The 21,587-nt window shown below is 41.3% G+C and overlaps 1 protein-coding gene across 1 annotated transcript in view; it reads left to right on the forward strand.

Annotated features, from left to right (window-relative positions):
* Positions 1–14,019: 14,019 nt before the first annotated feature.
* Positions 14,020–21,587, forward strand: part of LHFPL2 (LHFPL tetraspan subfamily member 2) — a 188,897-nt gene continuing 181,329 nt past the window's right edge. The window contains exon 1 of the mRNA XM_073344155.2: positions 14,020–14,157. The gene's annotated coding sequence lies outside the window, so the exon portion shown is untranslated. The remainder of the gene's footprint in view (positions 14,158–21,587) is intronic.

The raw sequence follows: 21,587 nt of genomic DNA on the forward strand, positions 1-21,587 counted from the left end.
TTGCATACATTATGGTTCTACATGTTTAATTTATGAGGTTTATAGAGCATGTCCCCAAAAGATTAATTTCTTGATGCGTCTTGATTATATTGAACTAGCTTTTGTGGCAGCACTAGAGTCTGTGCGGCTGGAGAAAGACTTATTTGAATTCACATCAGTTTACCAGTATATATCTTAAGATTTATACACATGGAGATCCCTTGAATGTTACCACTTAGTTGGCTCATTGAGTCTGGGTCTTAGATGGAAGGATCTAGGGCCTTGTCTTTTGCAGAATTAGACAGCATTCCAAGAAAGATGAGCATAGTGATTAAGAGCGTGGAAAATTTCTCATATGAAGACAGAATGAAAAGATTGAGATTGCTTACCTAGGAAAGGAGACATGATAAAATAATACAAATTAACAAATGGTATGAAGGAAGAAGTTCAGGAGGTTCTGTTCTCACAGCCCCATAACTCAAGAAGAAAGAAAACATTCAATTAAATTTAAAGGTGGTGAACTCAAAATTATTAAAAATAAATATTTTTCATACACATGTAAGTCTGTAGAACTCATTGCTACAGGATGCCTTTTAAGTCCAGGAATTTAGTATGATTCAAAGAGGAATTAGACATTTATATGGACAACAAGAATATCCAGAATTGTTATAATGCTGTGTGTCTACACAGTGGTTTACACTGATTTAATTAAAACAGTTTTTTTTTTAATGTTTACTTAAACTTTTGAGGTTAGACCAGGCCTACAAGAGTCTAAACTGATGTAGCTTGCTAAGGGGTCAGAGGAGAGAGGATCATAGCAAGAAAAGCAATTAAGTGGTAAGAAGGTACCTGTAAAAGTTGATCATCCTGGTAAGCATATGTATGTAGATATAAAGCATTCTGAGTTAAATCACCTTACTCATCACCTCAAAATTTAGGTGAAAGACTTTTGGACAACAATAGTATTAACTAATATAGGAAATAAGATACCTCAGACCACATAGTACTAATAGAAATCCACCACTGTGTTTTAAAAAGACAGAAACTGAATAATATACTCAAGCTCATTGTGGTGATCCAAATTTATTACTGTCTCTAATCTGTATCTTTGAAACACATATTATTGTAAGCAGTCTGAAAAAAAAAAAAAGACTTGCCAAATAAATGCTGTGTGACACAACAGCAACAACAGCTGTTTTATCTTCTTTCCCATAATTTTAGGGTTCTAGGACAGAATATTTTTAAGAGCACTTCAAGAAAATAATGCACAGAAAATTAAAATGACCAAAGTTCCTTCTACTGAGCACACTGAGACATCCACTATGAATAAAATAATTAAAAAGCTTCAATTTGAAATCTGACAGAAAATTACTGAAATTCCCACATACATATTTGGCTAAGCTTCCATATTTCTCTTCTAATGTCTTGAAATATTTATGCATATTTATAAGAATAGCTCAGAGAAAACATACACATCCAAATGATTTCATGATCTATTTGTGCAAGATAATTTGCACATAATATTAGAAATTCTGCCTCATTTCATTTGCACAGTTACAAAAATCAAACTCAATATGTTTTCCAGCTACTAGCTTATTTTATTATGAATGAGTAATTTTCTAGGACTATGTCCAAAATAATCTTCAGACCTATTGGCTGTGTTACAAATTGTAAAAGGAACTAGTCCAGTACTGTTTCTAGGAGTTGTATATCTCAATATTTAACATTTATTCACTGATCAGTGTTAACATCATTAGGGGTTTGGAAAAACTCAAGGTTTAAAATTCTAATGCACTACAGAGTTTTTCAAAATAGCTTAAAACTGCAGAACACTGACAATTTTATATAACAATTGAGCGTGTGGTGGGGAGAATTGAGTAGAGCGATTTATAGAAAACTGAGAAGTCAATAAAGTGTTTTTTCCCCTAATTATATTTGTAAGGTCCCCTGATTATTTCTAACTAAATGATCACTTCTGATGGGAAAAGAGAGAAACTCTGACACCATTGGCTTGCTGTCCTCTCCTCTAATTCCACCCTAGACCTTCTCCAGTCAGGCTTCTGCCCCTTATACTCCAGTGATTCTGCTCTTGCCAAAGTCCCTAATGATCTCTTCCAAGACAAAGCTCAGAACCAGTATTCCATCCTCATCTTTCTTGACATGTTTGGAAAACATGCCTATAGTGAAAGATGTAAGAAGTTCAATGTATGTAACTTATCAAAGAGAAGATTAAGAAATGACTTGATCACAGTCTGTAAATACCTAAATAAGGAACAGAAATTTTATAATCTAGCAGATACAGGTATAAGAAGAACCAATGATTGGAAGTTGAAGCTGACAAATTCAGACTAAAAATAAGGTGCAAATTTTTAACTGGGAGTAATTAGTAATTGGGAATTTTTCCAAAGGTTGTGGTAGAGTCTCCATCACTGAAAAATTTAAAATCAAGGTTGGATATTTTTCTAAAAGACATACTATAATTCAACCACAGCTACTGGACTTGAAGCATGAATTAATACAAGGAAGTCGTATGGGCCTCTGTTGTACAGGAGGTCAGACCACATGATCACAGTGATCCTTTCTGGCCTCCAAATCTGGCAGCTCCACCATCCTGCCTGCCACTCATAACCTGAACATCATCTTCAATTTGGAGCTCTCGCTAGGTCCTCACATCCAGGCTATATCTAAATCTTGCAGATTCCTTCTGCATCACATCTCTATGTCTATACTTTCAGCTGTGTCTAACATTTTCTCTGGTCTTGACAATGTACTCTTGCCCCGTTCATATCCATTCACATTACTACTGTAGAGATGATTTTCCTAGCCCGTCACTTTGACCATCTCAGCCCTCTGCTAGCATCCCTCTACTGGTTCCCTGTTCTCTATCACATCAAATATAAGCAGCTTGTCTTAACTTTCAAGGCTTTTCACCACCCTACCTATCATCTCTCATTTGCTATTGATATGTCGTTTTCTACCTCCAGTCAGTCCACCATGCTGGCCTCCATTGCCATTTGTTACATTTTCAAACAAATACCTTCATGTTTTCTCCCATTTTGCCCCTCAAGCCTGGGAGAATCTCTTCGTAAACATCCACAAAGCTACCTCATCATCCTCCTTCAAACGCCTCATCAAAACTGTTCTTTGCGGTGATGCCTACAAAAAAATTGTCAGTGGTTGGGTCACTGGCATGATTTTACTACTGCCTGTCATGCTATCCAATATTGTCTCATTGTTGTAATCCCTGTCTGTCTCCACCTGTTGTCTCTTGTGTTAGACTTAGATTGTAAACTCTTTGGGACAGGAATTGTCCTTTTGATCTGTGTTTGTCCAGCACCTAGCACTATGGGGTCTTGGTCCATGACTATGGCTCCTAGGTGCTACAAAGATGATGATAATTAATAATAATAATTAATAATAGATGGAGCTCCCAGAGTCAGATTCTTCAACAATTCTCCCCCATCTCTCCCCCCCGCAGTCTTTAATGAGGCGCTTAGGGATAATGATAGGACGACAAATGGGAAGGAGGATATGGAGGTAGATATTACCACATCCAAAGTATAAGCCAAACTTGAACAGCTTAATGGGACTAAATCAGAGGGCCCAGATAATCTTCATCCAAGAATATTAAAGGAACTGGAACATGAAATTGCAAGCCCATTAGCAAAAAATTTTAATGAATCTGTAAACTCAGAGGTAGTACTGTATGACTGGAGAATTGCTAACATAGTTCCTATTTTTAAGAAAGGAAAAAAATGTGATCCGGGTAACTACAGGCCTGTTAGTTTGACCTCTGTAGTATACAAGGTCTTGGAAAAAATGTTGAAGGAGAAAGTAGTTAAGGACATTGAGGTCAATGGTAACTGGGACAAAATACAACATGGTTTTACAAAAGGTAGATTGTGTCAAACCAACCTGATCTCCTTCTTTGAGAAGGTAACAGATTTTTTAAACAAAGGAAATGCAGTGGATCTAATTTACCTAGATTTCAGTAAGGCATTTGATATGGTTCCATATGGGGAATTATTAAATTGGAAAAAATGGGGATCAATGTGAAAATTGAAAGGTGGATAAGGAACTGGTAAAAGGGGAGACTATAACGGGTCACACTGAAACATGAACTGTCAGGCTGGAGGGAGGTTACTAGTGGAGTTCCTCAGGGATGAGTTTTGGGACAAATCTTATTTAATCTTTTTATTACTGACCTTGGCACAAAAAGCGAGAATGTGCTAATAAAGTTTGCAGATGACACAAAGCTGGGAGGTACTGCCAATACAGAGAAAGACTGGGATATCATACTGGAAGATCTAGATGACCTTGTAAACTGGAGTAATAGTAATAGGATGAAATTTAATAGTGAAAAGTGCAAGGTCATGCATTTAGGGATTAATAACAAGAATTTTTGTTATATGCTGGGATGCATCAGTTGGAAGTAACAGAGGAGGAGAAGGACCTTGGAGTATTGGTTGATTACAGGAGGACTGTGAGCCGCCAATGTGATATGGCCGTGAAAAAAGCTAATGCAGTCTTGGGATGCATCAAGCGAAGTATTTCCAGTAGAGATAAGGAGGTTTTAGTACCATTATACAAGGCACTGGTGAGACCTCATCTGGAATATTGTGTGCAGTTCTGGTCTCCCATGTTTAAGAAGAATGAATTAAACTGGAACAGGTACAGCAAAGGGCTACTAGGATGATCTGAGGAATGGAAAACCTGTCTTATGAAAGGAGACTCAAAGAGCTTGTCTTGTTTAGCTTAATCAAAAAACGTCCGAGAGGAGATATGATTGCTCTCTATAAATATATCAGAGGGAAAAATACCACGGAGGGAGAGGAATTATTTAAGCTCAGTACCAATGTGGACACAAGAACAATTGGATATAAACTGGCCATCAGGAAGTTTAGACTTGAAATTAGATGAAGGTTTCTAACCATAAGAGGAGTGAAGTTCTGGAACAGCCTTCCAAGGGAAGCAGTGGGGGCAAAACACGTATCTGGCTTCAAGACTAAGCTTGATAAGTCTATGGAAGGGATGATATGATGGATAGCCTAACGTTGGCAATTAATTGATCTTCAACTATTAGTAGTAGATATGCCCAATAGCCTGTGATGGGATGTTAGATGGGGTGGGATCTGAGTTACTACAGAGAATTCTTTCCTGGGTGTCTGGCTGGTGAGTCTTGCCCACATGTTCAGGGTTTAGCTGATTGCCATATATGGGGTCAGGAAGGAATTTTCCTCCAGGGCAGATTGGCAGAGACCCTGGGGGGGTTTCACCTTCCTCTGCAGTGTGGAGCATGGGTCACTTGCTGGAGGATTCTCTGCACCTTGAAGTCTTTAAACCATGATTTGAGGACTTCAATAGCTCAGACATAGGTTAGAGGTTTGTTACAGGAGTGGGTGGGTGAGATTCTGTGGCCTGTGTTGTGCAGATCAGACTAGATGATCATAATGGTCCCTTCTGACTTTAAAGTCTATGATTCTATATCTGAAACCTACAAAGTTTGGATGGGTTTGCTGTTTAGTCTAATACATTCTACAAATGATACTTCCCTTGACCATTCTTAGGCTTTTGCATCTTCTCCAAAATGTCTCTAATAGTTTCCAATGACTCTTCACATACTAAATCAGTCCTTCATTTTGAGCCAAATAATTTTTCCTCTGCTTGCCAAACTATACGCTGTTTGATAATTATTTGGACACAACAGCCTCTTCGGTTACACTTTCCGCTATCCTGTTTTGTCTGCCCAGTCTACATTCTATTCTTGTAACCTTTGTATTATGTTCATGGGACACATCCAAGATTTTATTTGTTGAGATGAGCCTCAGGGAATTTTTCAGGAGGAAAAAATCCCTTGATTCTAACAATCAGTAGCAGATTCAAATATATCAATCGTAAAAATAATTGTATGTGTTACTATTTAGGATTATAGTACCCCTAACTTCATGGAGGTACTTCATTATAGTACCCCCTAACTCCACTACTAGTGGAAACTGCTAACACAAGTGAATGAAGACAAAATTAATAATGAAGAGAATTCAGAGCTTCTGTATGTTTACAAAAAAAAAAAAAAAGCATTGTGTAAGCCTTTCTCTCTAATGTACCACTCTTGTCCAAAGTATACTTGTTTATTTGATCATTGAGCTTCCTGTTTGTATTGTGCACTGCAAAGGATTAGCTTGTGTAAGTAATATTGATGAACTATTTGTGATATAATTTAAAACTGAGAAAACCAGACCCTGCAATTGGATCCATGTGAAGCCCACAGAAGTCAAAAGGACTGTGTGGGTGCAAGAGAATACCAGCCCAGATCCAACTGCAGGATTAGGGACTAATTTACCAGTTCATGTGTGGAGTCTTGTTACAGAGGAACTAATGCCCTTCTTGCATAATAGCTACATCCATAAACACTTATGATTATATATAATATCCTCTGGACCATTAATGTTGATTTTCAACATTAACTGGTGCACTGGGGAAATTCCAGAAGCCTGGAAGAAAGTTAATAGGTTGATTTTTTAAAAGGGTAAATGTGATGAACTGGGTAATTATGCTCCTGTGAGCCTGACATTAAACCTTGGCAAGATAATGGAACAACTGATATGGGACTTGATTAATATAGAATTAAAGGAAGGTAATGTAATAAATGCAAACCAACCTGAGTTTATGAAAGACAGATCTCGCCAAACTAACTTGATATCTTTTTTTTAAATGAGATTAAAAGTTTGGTTGTTAAAGGTAACATTGATGTAATGTATTTAAACATCTGTAAGGTGTTTGATTTGGTACTGCATGACATTTTGATTTAAAAACTAGAATGGTATACATTCACATGCCACACATGAACTGGATTAAAAACTGCCTAACTCCATCATTCTCCATCATTAACAATTTTTAAATCAAGGCTGGATTTTTTTTTTCTGTAACCATTCAATTAAGAATTATTTTGGGGGCAGTTCTATGGACTGTTATATAGGAGGTCAAACTAGATGATCACTATGGTCCCTTCTGGTCTTGAAATCTATGAATATTACACCAGAAAAGGCACTAAGCACTTTTTTATTTTACTTTTGAACAGTTCATGGTATTTGAGTTTTATTATTTCTTTGTCTTTGAGTAAGTTTGAAATTTTGTTATAGTTTTAAGTGCACTGCTCCAAAAAAGTAAAACAAAAGAGACTTGCCATGCAAGTACTGAGTATGGAGTCTTGAAGTTCCCTTCAGTCATTTTACATACTGCTCTTCCAAGCCAAAGAACTACTATTGTAGCTCAACATAGCCAAAAAGTTAAAGAGCACGGAACCTGACATTGCTGCGGTCTGTGGGAATTGCTATTTCTGAGTCTGGATATCATTCTCTCACAAGTGAACCAAGTCCTATTCAAGGAGCTCAAATGTCCGTTCTTGCATTTTCCTCATAAAATATGTTTGACCTTTAGCACTGTCCGGCTTTCTGTTGGCTCAGTTGACAAGTTTAGGTTATTTTTCCAAAGGCAATCATGACCCCAGACAAAAGTTGTTCCACTGCATCAAAAAGACATGTTTAACTATGATTAATATTTGCACTCTGTTTTGAAAATATCAAGCACTGTATAAATGCTGAATGTTGTTATATACATTATACTAACCTTGGGCCCAATCCTGCAACCTTTGCTTACATAAGTACCTTTTCTATTCACAGATAGCTCCATTTAAATCAATAAACCTGTCACCAAACCTAATCAAAGAGATGTTATTTACATCTCCCTCTTCCAGCTGACTTTTCTATGCCTCTACATAGAGACTTCATCTGAATCCAGTCCCCATTCATATGAATATGAGATTATTCATATGAATAGGGACTGATTGTCTGTTTAGAGGATTTGGCTCCTTATTTGTACAATATTAGGGCCTGATCCAAAGCCCATTTAACTGACTCGAATGACTCCCATTATCTGAAATGGGCTTTGGATCAGGCTCCTAGTGGGGATGTTTTCCCCTTAATAAATCCTGATATCCAGCAATGGAATAGAAGAGCCTGAGGGGTGGAGAGACGACATATAAGTAAAGTAGAAAATGTTAAAATAATGTGTTATTCTAACATAAATCTGGTATTTCTAAACTTTCTAAGTCACCAGCTTGCCTTATCTTGCATATTCCTACAATGGCATTTTTAATTTCAGAATTCACTCTTTCCCTGCTGATCCTTTTACTAGAAATATCCTTGTAGTGTGTTCTACCTCACCTGGTGGGATTTGTTTGAAATGATATTTTAGGAAAATAACACAATCCTGAGAAGTGCGGAGTGTCCTCAACTTCCATTGAAGTCAATGGGAATGGAAAGCGCTGAGTGTCTTGTAGATGGCATTCAGAATCTCATAGGATCAATCTTAGAGGGAGCTAATTTAAATTATATAAATAATAGCATATTATATCAAATATTTAATCATGGGAATCCAGAGAGGATTCCAAGATCCTCTGGAGGAGAGGGTTGAAAATGTTAACTTCCATCAGGACAGCATTGTACACTTGATGAGTAAATACTAACTGTCCCATCCTGCCTTCCATAAACATAACTGCCAGAGCTAGAGATTAGTCTCTAAAATAAAAAAGACTTAATTATTTTTTGGAAAATCTCATTGTTCAATTCTCAGTTCCATTTACTGTGAACCACTGTTCATACAATGAACATATTCTTGATACATTGTCATTTATTTATGATTATTGATTACCTTTATTAAATCAATAGTGTTACTTAATATTATTTGGGAGTTTTTAGATCATCAATAACATGTGGGGGAAAATATATCTCTTAGAAAATCCCATATAAAAATATTTGTAATGCTACCCTTTTTATCTTCCAGCTTTATGTTAGCTGCTTTACTTGCCTTTGGGGATATTACACCAAGGCTCTGACATAGTCTTATCCTCTAGAAATGGCATAATCTGTCCAGATGCCTTGTGAAAAATTATTACCAAACCCAGTAATATCCTATACTTACAGAGACTAGCTCACTGCAAATATAGAGTCTGGAATGCAAGAGAATTTAAAGCCTTTCAAGGTTAGCAATTTTTCAGTTACATTCCTTTTGTATTATCAATAAATAATATTGTGGTACTCCTTCCATTTATCTGAAGTCTCCAGGGTTAAAATGCACTTTACACAAATGTTTATTTTCGGACAGGCCTGCTGAATTGTCTTCCATTGTATGCTAAAGTAGTTACTTTTTGTGAGGTCAAAGAGAGTTCAGCTTTAGAAAGAAACTTATTTTGCAGTAATAGAATGATCTGTTTGCGTCCTTAATGGGAACAAGCAAAATCTCTTCAGTAGAAAAAATGTTTTTAGAATATTTTTATTTATAACTTGTTCAGGGTGAAAGAAAAACTTAAATAATGCATAGATGAAAGTCTGGGTAATAAATACAGACATTAAACCTTATACTTCCTCTTAGGAAGTGTGCACACCTGTATATATGTTTCTTATTTCTGTGTTCTGCTTCCTCCCTTTCTTCCCCTTCCCCCCCCCCACTTAAGAAAACATTGTGAGGGGTTGGGGTTTCTAAGCTACTAGTTACAAATAAGGCCTAGAATCTGCAATTGGATCCACACAGATGGATCGCTGTATCCATATGCAGCCCCCTGGAAGTCAGTGGAGCCCTGTTGGAAGCACAAGGTTATGTCTGCACCCATCCACTTGCAAGATCAGGGAGTAAAAGTGTAATTCAGGATTTAGTTTTTGTGGAGTGTTTTTTTTAAGTGAATTTAGTGGTTATGAAAGGTGGCAGACTTATAGCTCTGAAAACAGAACCCTCCGATTAGTCACAGAACCAGGACAGATCAGGCTAAAGCAAAGCAAACTTCTCCACATTAGCCTGACACCTCAAACTTATTCTAAAGGGTATGTCTCTGGGATGACAGGGTCTATTTACTGATTTAGGTGCTGGTCTAGCTCTTGCAACTGCCAACAGGTCTGTCAACTGATGCCAGTTTTGAGGTGAGTTGTGTGACATATACATCTTTTCACTTAGAACTGGATTGAGACCACCAATACATTTCATATACATACATTTCATATACGGAACACCTATCAAACCACGCTTGATTGGGCTAAAGTTGAACTGATAGCCTTGTATGCAGCCTTAGGGCTATATTCCTTTAAAGGTCTCCTTTTCCGAGAAGAGGAAGGTTGCACAATGAACTAAAATATGTTTTAAGGAAACATTCTTATTTGCTTTAGAAAGAGCTATTGCATGCTCGTAGCTGAAATATACATTCAGATAGTTTCTTCACTAGTAAAAAACAAAGAAAAACAAACAATATTTAACTGCATTCCTAGAGTAGCAGGAAAATAGGGCACAATGAACAAAGTGAACAGATACCTCTCAGGCCCAGATCCTTAGAGGTATTTAGCAACCTAATGCCCAGAAGTTAGGTGCCTAAACACCATCCAATATCTAGGACTCAAACTGTGGTGATAGGCCTGATTTAAGAGCTTAGATATATACATAGACAGGACTAGATTCTTGATTATTCTGCACCATGTGTTGTCATTTTCACTAGTGTAAAGTAGGTGTAAAACACTGTCAAATCAGAATGGTATTGCACGGGTGTAAATGACTACACGTGGTACAAGACAATGAAGAATTTGTCCCCAACACTTCAATCACAGAAAAATCTAAGACTAAAAGGTTAGGATACTGTAAAATTGTAATTACTTTACCTGGTTAGTGTAAATAAATGACTCGACCTCTCTTTCCCAACTTCAGGAGTATTTAAAATTATCCTCGGGTTCATAAGGCAACATAACAAAAATCAGAGCATTTGAGGTATATTGCAATATGTCCCACTGCAGGCTCATGTTGGTCAGTTTCCCCAATAGATATAGGGGAACCTAAAGGTCGCAAATATTACAACAAAAAGACATCAAAAACAGACTCCAAGGAGAGACTGCTGAATTGGAATTAATTTGCAAACTGGATACAATTAACTAAGGCTTGAATAAGAGACTGGGAGTGGATGTGTCATTACACAAAGTAAAACTATTTCCCTATGTTTATTCCCCCCCCTCCCCCGGCGTTCCTGTTAACTGCTGGCAACGGCCCACCTTGATTATCACTACAAAAGGTTTTCTCTCCCCCCTCCCCCCCCGCTGGTAATAGCTCATCTTAAGTGATCACTCTCCTTACACTGTGTATGATAACACCCATTTTTTCATGTTCTGTGTGTATATACATCTCCTCACTGTATTTTCCACTGAATGCATCCAATGAAGTGAGCTGTAGCTCACGAAAGCTTATGCTCAAATAAATTGGTTAGTCTCTAAGGTGCCACTAGTACTCCTTTTTTTTTTTGTTCACATGAAAACGTTTACAATAAAATATAATCTGGTTTACATTAATTTACATTCCATATGTTGTTGCCATTATTATGGGCACAATAGTTAATGAATAGCACAGCATATAATGATTTTAAAGTGGTATAAAGTATTAGCCTGAACGAGCGTGACTATACAGCAAGTGTGAAATATCAGGAGGGTATAGTTGCCTATATAAGACAAAGCCTTTCATATCAGGATGGTCCTGATAATATCAGGACATCTGGTCACCCTAGACTGAACCCCCACACAACTTTTTCACTACAAATATTTTCAAGAATTTTGAATATTGTCATTAGTGGTCAGACTGTACGTGCTTGGCGTTGGACAAAAAAAATCTTGGAAATTACAAAAGATTTGCAAAGTTATTGAAAAAAGTGCTGTCATCTTGACACAGTTTCTTTAAAATTAGGCTCCTCTTTACAACTGGAAAATATTCTGTTAAGATTTTAAAGGGCGAGAGAACACGGGGGGGGGGGGGAGGTGGAATTAGTGAGAGAAGAGCTCACACTGACTTTGAATGCCAGCACAAAATGTCAGCGGTAGCCTCTCTAACAATTCAGCCATCACATAGCAACATAACTATAGTAGCATAACAATCAACCATGTATTCACTGTATGGGGGGTGTAAAATTTCTTTACAAAATAGGTTTTAAGAAATAATTAGTTTTGTGCCAAACTGATCAGCAGTGAAATAGCTAATATTAGACCTGATCTTGCTACCGACTGAAGTCAATTGCAAAACTCTCAACAATGCCAATTGGAGGAGGAATGAATCTAATGTCGGTATTTAAATGGTCATCACTGTGTGTCAGGGTTAACACTATATTGAGATACATAAGGCAGCTCATAACTCTCTTTTTCTCTCAGCAGTCACTGGGGCTATACTTATAAACATTGTCTCTGTGTGCATGAATAATCAGATGCAAATGCTAGAATATATATATTTACATGCACAAATAGAACACAAATCAAGAACAAATGGGTTTTGCAGAGGTATGTTCTGTCACTTGTGCAGCAAGTCATCATTGCATAAATGGAGGTCAGGTTGAGGATCCTTTGAAAATATGATAGCCTTGCACTGGGTTACTGTTGTTTACACCCAAAAGAGCTTAGCACGTTGCTATCTTGCACACAGTCACTACTGCATATGTTTATTCTTGTACACAGTTTCATAGATATCAGTAGCGTAGTAAAGGTAATCAAGATCGCATTGTCCATTTGGGCGCGGACTGAGTCTTCTGTATCCTTTCTATTCTAGAGTCCAGAACCAACTCTTAATAATAGTAGCCAAAATGCTTTGCAACATTTAATTACAAGTTACTTTTAAAAAAAAACTGACCAACGCGTAGCAGGCTCCGCATACAGCTCTACAAACTGTTCTGGTGTTGCTGCCTCAGGGTGCTCTGCAGCCCGAGCGAGGACACGAATTCCTTCAGTGTTACTCCTAGGTAAGCACCCAGGTCTGGACCCCCAAGGATTTGTCACCCTTCTCTGAGCAGCGTTTGGCAGGGAGGCAACCCCTCCAATTGCATTAGACACTGAAAAGTAGCAGGGGTGGGAGAGAACTCTCTAGAAAGTCCCAGCTCAGAGAGAAGGTTTCCTCCCTCCAGGCTGCTCTCTAATGACTGATTCTCTTCAGCTGCAGCGCTTCGCCAGCACGCTGCCAGTGAGTGGGCGAGGCCGAGCCTGGGAGTCCTGAAACCCCGCGGCGCGCAGCCTTTTTCTCAGCTCCATCTGTCTGCCAGGCTGGCTCCGCCCCGTGCGCCGCCGTCCCGCCGAGAGCCAGGGGCTGCTGGTAGCGCTGCGCTTAAACACCTCCTGGGGCACCGCACGCCGTGCTCTCCCCTGAGCACCCTGCTGAGCCTCCCAATGAACCTGCATTTCCTCTGCAGGCCACCCCGTCCCCCTTCCCCTCAGGGGGCATTACAGCCTCCCTTTACCCTGGGATACCCCTAACCCTCCCAGCCCCCCCGCTAAACCCCCTTTACCCTCCCAGCCCCCCACTACATTCCCTTTACCCTGGGACACCCCCTGACCCTCTCACTCCCCACTACTCCCCCTTTACCCTAGGGTACCCCCATCTCTCCTTCACCCTCCATTGCACACACTACCTCAGGACACCCCCATCGCCTCACTACCCCCCCTACACCCTCTTTACCTCAGGACACCCCCTACCCCCGGTACACCCCTTTACCCTAGGGTACCCCCACTGCACCCTTCCCCCTCTACCCCTCACTAGCCCCCCTGTGCCACACTAGGACACCCCCGTCATTGCACCTTCTCTACCCAAGCTCACCCCCAGGCCCCCTTTCAGCCCTTCTAGCTCAGGGCACCCGCATCCCACCTATGCCCCCAGGACGCCCCCTACACCGTGATACGCCCCGTCGCTTCCTCTACCCCTAGGAAACCCTTGCCCTGTTACGCCTCCCTGATCCTGCCTGCGCCCCCTCCCCAGGACTCCCTCCGCCCCTTCCCCAGCCCGGGAGGCGCGCCTGTGGCTGGCCTTGGCGGGGGGAGGCGATGGCGGAGCGCGGGACGTCAGTGTAAGTGGGCCGGTCCTGGGCGAGGCAGAGCCTCCTCGCTCCCTCCCTCCCGCTGCAGGGAAGCAGCAGGGTCCGCGCTAAGCTCCCAGCCCCGTGCCTCAGTGAATGGTCCGGCGTCCGGGTGCGACTGGGGGGTGGGGGAACCCGGCCTCCGTGGGGGCAAAGGCAGCGCCTGGGGAGCCGGAGTGAGACCAGTTCCAGCGCCCCGTGCCGCCTGGCACCGGGGATTACCAGCCCGGGAGCCTGCAGAGCAGCAGCACTGAAGTTGCAAGGGGCAGGCGGTAAGTTGGGAAACAATTGGGATCGTTTCCATTCATTGCATGTGTCTGCAGCCCTGGCAGAGGGCAGCCTGGCTGCACCACTAACAAACCAGGGAAGAACTGGGGGTGGGGGCGACTTACGCGGCAAGCTTCCCTGCGTGTGGTTTTCTCTAGCCACAAAATAGACATAGCTGGTAGTTGGAGACGGGAGTTTGGGGGCTCACGAGTTCCTGTGTGTGTAGAAACTGCAATGTTGAAAGAGACCTTGAGGGCTTGGTATTGTTGTGCGTGGGTGAGAAAGAGACAGAGGGATACAGTGATCATGCTAGTTTATAGGCTTTGGTGTACTGGAAACAGCTGCAGCACAAAAAAGTGGGAATCCCACAAACAGGTTTGGTCAGGGGCGATGGAACGAGTTAAAGCCTCTTATAACCCGTGAAATTCTTTAAAACAACAACAACCGGCAAAACGGTGTAACTTCTCAACGTATTTTCCTCAAACTTCAGATCACGACTTGAGTGGAGGACCCCTTGGCATAAAACTTTGCAGCTGCACACTGCTTTGTTGTAAAGCTGTGTGAGGTTAGTGCAATGTTGCATAGGGCGCTTCTGCTTTGCTCGCTGACTAGCGACTCTAGCCTCGTTGCTGGAGCAGTTCCCCTTCCCTCTGTGATACATAAAGCAAGCAGATAAATCTGCCACTCGCTTTATTGCTCTGCTGCCTGCTGTGTCTCTCCAGGGTGGAAAATGACTGACTACATTGTTTTTCCCCGTGATTCTTTTGGATGTGTCAGTGGGAAGGAACCCTTAATCTGGCACATACACTTCTGGTTGGGAATGAAAGGGCTTTCTGCAATAATAACCCAGTCTCTCCAGTATGAGCTGTTGTGTGTTTTAAGTATATGAATGCACAAGTAACAATATGTAAGACATTATATATAGCTGAGGTTTTGGTCATTCACCCACTAACAAAACATCTGCAAGCTGCTTTTCTTTATCCTGTTTCTGTGGGTAATACTGTGTTTAAAAAAAAAAGCGCAGTTCAGATGGTTGTTTAGGTGAATTTAGTTTGTGTGAAGTATTGAATCATGTGCATTGCTATAAGTTAAATAACTGAATTTACTTAAGCACACGTTTTTGATTGTTTTGTACTGCAGTATTTATTAGTTTAGGAACAGTAAACCTTCTAACAGGATCACAGAAATATAATTATGTCAGAGAAAGTGATGAAAATGAGTGAAGTTTCAACTGGGGTGATGGAGAAATGAGGGAGTTACAAAAACAACAATAAGGCTTATCCCTCCCCACACTCCCCAGGCTTTTCTGTATTTTTCATGTGTTCTCTTGTGTTGTTACTTACACTCACCAATCACTGATTGCAACTTCACATATATGCTTTCCTGTCTCAGAGCAACATGTTGAGAACTTGATAGAGCAGCCATGAATAAAACCAGACTTTGTCTGATGTTTAATGGTGTGTTGATAACTATGCCCTGTATCAGTATTATCAGGATTCTGCTGCTGCCTTGGGCACTCGTTTGTAGTCACAATCCTTTCCCATGCTGTGTTTTAGAAAGCAGAGATTCATATTTCCTTTCAAAGTTCGCTTTCTTCCTCCTCTCCAGTATCTCCCTCCCCTTTGGCTTTCTAGGCTTTGGTTTAAACTAAACTACAGGAAATGGGGTGGGAGGGGGAGAGAAGGGGGAGAAACAGGAGGAAATGGATAAAATATAAATAGCAGTAAAAAGTTTTTGTTACTTGTCATTCAGGAAAAACTTATTAATACATCACATATATGAAGTGGTGTTATATTCAGTCTTAGTACTTTACACACTTAAAAGCAAACCATGAGGCGGTACTCTGTCTCCCTAACGTGCACATGCAGCCACATGAATTCACTCATTTCTACTGTTGTGATAAGTCTTATGTTGGGATGAGGATGAGGGGAAGAAAAAAAGGGAAATAGTAATTGCTTTGATCCTTTTTAGAGTTATGGCTTGCTGTCATGGAAATTACATCTGTTGTCCCGTAATATACCAGTGTTTAACTTGTTATGATTTATTAGATGCCTCACCATTGGTTCAGTGAAAACTCTTTGTGTTAGGTGTAGCCTGGATTGTCTGTATTTTGTATTGTTGGCGCTAAACAAAAAAAAATACTGTTAAACTAGTCTTTCATTGTTTTGCATACCTCGCACTATAGAGGTTATTACTTTTACTTACACAGGAGAATGCATTCTTTCAAAAGTCAGCTGTCTTGAGGGATATCGAGAATAAACGGTTCTCACTTATCAACCCTTGTATTTTCAGTAGTTTTATTTTTACACTATGAGACACATCAGTATAGAACAGGGTTTCTCTACTCATGGGTCGTAACCCAAAACTGGGTCACCAGAATGTGTCAAAGGGTCATGTCAGGAGGAGGGAGACGTGAGAGTTGGGTCATGCTCTTGGAGGGAGTGGGGTAGTTGCAGAACCCAGCCCACACTCATCCTGCAGTGGCAGCTGCTGCAACTCTGTTCCAGTGGGGCTGATTGGGCTGGGCTGGGCTGCTCACTAGAGGCCTGGCGACCTGATGCATGGGGATGCATGTTGCTCAGGTCTGCTGCCCCTCTGTAGAGATGACAGAAGGCCTACCAGGCCAAATTTAAGTAAGTGGCATGATGACCCGATGCACCGAGTCACAATGCCACTCCATCACTGATAATTTTAAAATCAAGATTGGATACTTTTCAAATGACATGCTCTAGGAATTATTTTGGTGAAGTTCTGTGACCTGTGATATACAGGAGGTCAGGCTAGATGACCACAATGGTCCCTTCAGGCCTTGGAATCTATGAATCATACAAATTGGGTCCAGCGGGGGGGCTGATCCAAACCTGAGTAGTGTTGTGACACCCAGAGGTTGCAACATCAGGAGGGGGAGCTGGGCCCAGGGACTGGGCAGAAGCTGCCGCTGTAGCACACATGTTACATTTATTTAGCACTTATTAAGTTAATGTATATATTGAGTAATATTTATTTAGTAAACAGATTTTTTTGCACTAACACTATCTACTGGGTCATGACAGGCCATCAAGATTTACAAATGGGTCCTGAGCCAAAAAAAGGTTGAGAATCTTTGCTATAGAACAGGGGTTCTCAAACTGTGGTCCGCGAGCTCCATTCAGGTGGTCTGCGGATAGTTCCCTCTAAGGTGCACACCTGGGCAGCCGCACATGAGAGAATGAAGGGCCAACCACCTAATTAGTGGAGCTGTGCAGGCGTGGCTCCACTGATTAGGTGCCTGGACCCTGGAGAAGACACCAGTGGTGAGGTGGTGGCCTTGGGGGGAATTGGGGGTAGGTGGGAGGGGGCAGTGAGGTGAGAAGAGGGGGTGGGGGAACTTGGGACGTGCAGTTCTGTGAGGGCCAGAGAAAGAGGCGACTTTCCCCAGTTTCAGAGCTGCGGCTGCCAGGGAGAAACGGCCCTCCTTCCCAGCCTCAGCTCTGTGGCTGATGTAGCAGGGGAGAGACCCCCACTCCTTCCCAGCCCCAGCTTGGGGGCTGCCATGGTGGGGGAGAGAGGGAGAGACCCCTCTCCTTCTGAGCCCCAGCTCGGGGGCTGCTGCGGCAGGGGAGAGAGGGCATATTTATCACATTAGAAAGGTAAGACTACTGGTACTAAAACATGAGTTGTGTGCTTTTATTTGTAGAGGAAAAGAACATTAATTATTAAGGTTTTTTTTAATATAGCGCTTTTATCCAAAGAGCATTACAATAGTTAGCAAATGGTACAAACAACTTTTGGAAAGATCATTTGCCAAGACCCTCAGCAATTTTCAAGTGGTCTGTGAAAATTTTTGAGAATCACTGCTATAGAACATCAGTGAGACCATCATATGATGTGTGAAAAGAAAGTCTATTCATCACCCTTTCAAAAAACAACCCCCAAACTAGGTGTTAAATGTTTTAACATGTTAATACACTGCTGAACTGCTTTTTGTTGAGATTGTGGAGATTTTTAATAATAGAGGCAATGCTAACATTTTAAGATTAATTTTAATTTGTGAAGAGGTGTAATAGTCTTAATACACAATCTCTCAAATGAAATGATCACAGCATTGGTGGTATTATTATTCAGCTAAGTTTGTGAGTATTTCCATTGTAAACTGATGAATATTAGCTTGGAGATTCAAGATTTGCGGGAGGGGACTCTTCCAAAACGGTTTGTTTTGGCTGTTGCTGGATGACTAAAAATTGATCATCTTAATACTGAAAAGTGGTGGGGAAAATATGTATCCAAACTTACTTACCTTCTTATCTATTTGGATTGTAAGCTCTTCGGAGCAGGGACTTTTCTCACTGTATGTATGTACAGTATCAAGCGCAACTGAGCCCTGTCTCAGTTGGAGCTTATAGGTGTATTCTAATTAATAAAAAGAGTCTGAGTATTTGGTCATCTCTAGTGGCTGATCTACAGAAGAGCAAAGCTCTACTATAACTGTCTGCTAATAGAGCAGATGAGGAGGGTGAGGTGACATCTTTTATTGGACTAACTTCTGTTGGCGATAGAGACAAGCTTTCAAGTTTACACAGAGCTCTTCTTCGGGCCTGGGAAACTCAAAGGCATCCCAGCTAAATACAAGGTGGAACTTTAGTTAGTGTTTTTTAGTTCAAACAGTATCAGTTCATGCTTTTAGCACTGAAGGTCCTGGTTTCAAACCCCACTGATGAGCAAAGTAGGAAGTAGTTGTGTGTGGTTTTTGTTGTTTCTGTGTACGAGACGGTTTCCTGTAACTTATTTCACTTTAGCAATGGATTCTTGTCAGTAAAGAGAATAGATAATCTATAAAGAATCATGTTTTATTTTTATATTGATTCAGCATATAGCAGATAATTTCTTCTAATATATGTTTATCAGTAACAGAAATATGTATATATATCTTCCTACTGTATTTTCCACTGCATGCATCTGTTGAAGTGGGTTTTAGCCCACAAAAGCTTATACCCAAATAAATTTTAGTCTCTAAGGTGCCACAAGTACGCTTCGTTCTTCTTGGAATATTGTGACATTGGCTATGGCACCTCATGAAAGGGTGGTTCTCGTCACCATTATATCTTGTGCAAGTACAGAATTATTTTAAAATTGGGCAGTCAAGTATGTCTGTTTGGTGTGGGAGTAGAGAGCCACTACTGCAAGGGGCGAGGAGTGGGTCCTGCATTGGTAGCTATGGGTCAACCACTAGCTCCATTCCCAGTACCTGGCAGATTTCTAGGCCCCCAGTCCAAGCAGTATCAAGCTTCTGGAAGTTTTCCCCTCCAGCACCCCAAAGCTGGCTCCTTACAAGGGAGGAGGAGGGGGAGTCTTGTCTCTTACAAACAAAGCTGCTAGGGCCACTGCACCGCCCCAACATCCCCTGCATAGGCGATGACTCAGTGGGTGCTCCGGCGGTGGGGCACCCATGGGGAAAAATTGAGCAGCGAAGCTCCCCGCCCTACCTCGACTCCGCCTCGTCCCCTGAGTGCACCATATCCCTGCTTCTCCGCCTACCTCCCAGTACTTACCGCCTCAAAACAGCTGTTTCATGGCTTAACAAGTTCCAGGAGGGAGCGGGGAGGAGTGGGAATGTGGTGCGCTCAGGAGAGGAGGTGCGGAAGAGGCGGGGCCGGGGCGGGGATTTGGGGAAGGGGTTGTAATAGGGGCAGGGAGGGGGTGGAGTTGGGGCAGGGACTTTGGGGAAGGGGTTGGAATGGGGGCGGGGCAGGGATAGGAGGGGGTGGAGCAGGGGTGGAGTCGGGGAGGGCCGGGGGCAGAGCGGGGTTGAGCACCCACCGGCGCCAGCAGAAGTCGGCGCCTATGATCCCCTGGATCCAGAACTATGCCGGTGAGACCCTCCCCCCATCCTCCAAGGGTCTCTTTTCCTCAGCTTCATTCCACACTAGTCCCTAATACCATCCTCCGCTCCTTCTTCTCACCCAATTTGTTCCCCTTACCTCCCTTTTCTTGTTTTTCCATTTAGCTAATCTCCTTTTTGCCTCCATCCCATCCCACAGTCACGGAGCTAATATTACGTTTGCTGCCATCACATTGATAGCTCTTAAAACCAACAAGGAGTCCGGTGGCACCTTAAAGACTAACAGATTTATTTGGGCATAAGCTTTCGTGGGCTAGAACCCACTTCATCAGATGCATGGAGTGAAAATTACAGATGCAGGTTATCTTTAAGGTGCCACCGGACTCCTTGTTGTTTTTGTGGATACAGACTAACACGGTTACCCCCTGATAATTGATAGCTCTGCTTCTATGTTGAATCCCTTTCCCCTACACTTTGTCTTGACCACCTAGATTTAAAGTTCCTTGGGGCATGGACTGACAGCTGCTCCTGTGTTTGTACAGTACCTGGCACAAAGGGACCCCAATCTTGGTTGATCCCTAGGCACTACCATAATAGACAGGATTAACAAGCTGGAGCTCTGCTTGACTCAGTTGATTTTTCTGCCACAAGGATAATTAGAGCAACCCAAGAAGCCCCTGCCTCAAACCAAGAAGCAGAGGACAGGGCTGCAATATGGGAAATTTAGCACTTTAACAACCGGCATAATGTATCTTCTTTTTAAAAGAAAGATAAAACCACCAATTATGGGTCTAATTTACAATTTTACAGAATTTCAGTAAAGTTAAAAGTAGCACTACCACCATTTTAAAGATTAGTATGAAGGCTATTTATATCCCAAAAGCAGAGTTCAGGGTTTTATGTGACATCTTCTGCAGCAGCTGATGTCATAATACTTAAAGCAGAGTAGAAAGTTGTATTCCCTGCTATTTAAGCTATTAGTAATGTCTTTAACAGTTGATGGGGAAACTGGGCATCCATGCCTCATCAAGTAAAGGAAGGAAAAAGGAGATTTGTAATTCCAGTAGAATGTCTCTAATGTGTATATTTATGATTTGCACCAGGAGGTCATAAACTGTATTGCTTCACAGATTCCAGGAGCAGAAGGGACCATAGTGATCATCTACTGTAACTATATAACTCCTGCAATAGAACTTCCCCAAAATATTGTCTATAGTGGATCTTTTAGAAAAAATCCGATCTTTCACTTCAGTGATGGAGAATCCACCACAAAGCTTGGTACATTGTTCCAATGGCTAATTGCTCATACTGTTAAAAATGTACACTTTATTTCCAGTCTGAATTTGCTTAGCTTCAACTTCCAGCTATTGGATCACATTATACCATTCTCTGCTAGATTGAAGAGCCCATTATTAAATATTTACAGGTTTCAGAGTAACAGCCGTGTTAGTCTGTATTCGCAAAAAGAAAAGGAGTTCTTGTGGCACCTTAGAGACTAACCAATTTATTTGAGCGTAAGGTTTCGTGAGCTACAGCTCACTTCATCGGATGCATACTGTGGAAAGTGTAGAAGATCTTTTTATATACACACAAAGCATGAAAAAAAACCTCCTCCCA

The sequence above is a fragment of the Lepidochelys kempii genome, chromosome 5, assembly GCF_965140285.1.
Source record: "Lepidochelys kempii isolate rLepKem1 chromosome 5, rLepKem1.hap1, whole genome shotgun sequence".
NCBI classification, from domain to species: domain Eukaryota; kingdom Metazoa; phylum Chordata; order Testudines; family Cheloniidae; genus Lepidochelys; species Lepidochelys kempii.